Source organism: Galeopterus variegatus, unplaced genomic scaffold, assembly GCF_000696425.1.
Source record: "Galeopterus variegatus unplaced genomic scaffold, G_variegatus-3.0.2 Scaffold6774, whole genome shotgun sequence".
Classification (NCBI taxonomy): domain Eukaryota; kingdom Metazoa; phylum Chordata; class Mammalia; order Dermoptera; family Cynocephalidae; genus Galeopterus; species Galeopterus variegatus.
The window spans coordinates 215599-217416 of NW_007732885.1; positions in this window are offsets into that span (position 1 = coordinate 215599).

Consider the following 1818-nt stretch of genomic DNA (forward strand, 5'->3'; position numbering starts at 1 on the left):
TGAAAAAATGCTCAACATCACTCAGCATTCAGGAAATGCAAATGAAAACCACACTGAGATAGCATCTCCCCCCAGTTAGGGAGACAGCTTTCACGCCAGGTAGAAGGCCAAGCGGCCTGAAGCCCCTTATCTGGGTAACCATGGGCAACAGGTCCAGAGGGCCCAATCAAATAAACACTCCAGCCTGGAACTGGCCAAGTCTGCACCAGAATGAACTCCTGAGTCATACTGACTCCAGTGTCGCCTTACATGGCAGCCAGTCAAAGGCTGACTAGTCAAAGGGCTCTGGCATCCATAGCCTTTTCAGTTTAGGCAGTACTTTTGCTATTTTCTTTGGATTTTTGCCATTGTTTGACTGAATTGCATTTCAGATATCTGGGACTTATGCTTCTGAAAGCAATTGGCATATGGTAAGACTAAGTGGTGCCCCATATCCCTGCATATATATGCAGGTCTGTCTTAGGTGTAAACATATGTAAACTCTCAGAAATGGGAGAGAGAGTATTAGCAAGACCTCTTTGGAAAGAACAAGACAGAGAGAAATGAGAGGTCTGCATCTGTCAGTATGTGACTTGCTATGTGACCCTGAGAATGGGCCTCTCTGCTTCTACACTTCTGTGTTCCTAAAATCGGTAGAATTATACCATATGATCTCAAAGTTTCCTCCCTGCTCTAACTATGTGTGGGTCACAATTACATGAAACACCCACAGCTTTGATAAAGACAGAATCTCTCTTCAAAAACCCCCTAGAAACTCAGAACCATATATAAGGAGCTACTTTTTATTTTCCCAGTAAAGAGATGTCACTGTACTCACAATTTTTCCTTACTGAATATTTTTCGAATAAGTAAGAACTGATAGTTGTCTGGAAACCAAATGACCAAGTTATAAAATAACCACCCCCTTATGCAGACAGTGCTTGATATTATCCTTACCTGAGTCAGTGTGTCCTCCAATTTTTTTCTGATTCCAAGTAAACTCAGCAGGGTCTACAAAAGAATGACACATCAGTATGGAAATCAACCCCTGCTTTCACACATTAGGGCTGTCCCACTGGGTTAGTTGCTTAGCCCAGCACTCAAGTGCCCCCATGATCTGGCCTCAGCCTAACTTGCCAGACTTAGCTCCCACCACCGGACCCTTTTTCAACACACCTGACTGATGCTTTTCCTTTCCCAGAAAAGCACCTGGAATCCCATCTCTTTGTGTTTGTTCTTGCTTTCTTCCATCTGAAATGTCTTGTTGCAGTCTTCATAGAGCACCATTTTATCCAGCCAGATATGCTTCTCTCTTATCCTGGGGTGGAGAAGGAGTGGGAGGGTTCCTATGTTCTTTATAGTAGCCCACATTTTCCAAGCCATGGCATTTGTAAGAACTGCTGTCATTTATTAAGCACTTACTATGTGCCAAACAGGCACCCTGCTAAGAGTTTACATTTTCTCCTCCCATCAACCCTACGAAATAGGCTTTTGTTTTCCCGACTTTCGTGGGTGACTCAAATAAGCCTTGAAATGGCTCAATAACTTGCCCTGGGTCACTTGACCAGCAAGTGATGAAAGGAGGGATTTGAACCTGGACAATGTGATGGTAGCACCCCCTTTCTTAACACTGAGACATGTAGTGGCAGGATCAATTATCCGTCTTCCACAGCAAAAGGTAAGCTCTGTGAGGATAGGTTGCACATCTGGCTTACTCGATGGTGCAATCCCAGCAACAAAGAAAGTGCAGCATCAAAGAAAGTTGGCGCTAAATGAATGAATTAAAACCCTGCCTGCACTGGGAAGATTTCCCTACTGTCCCCTTTGGGAATATTCTCT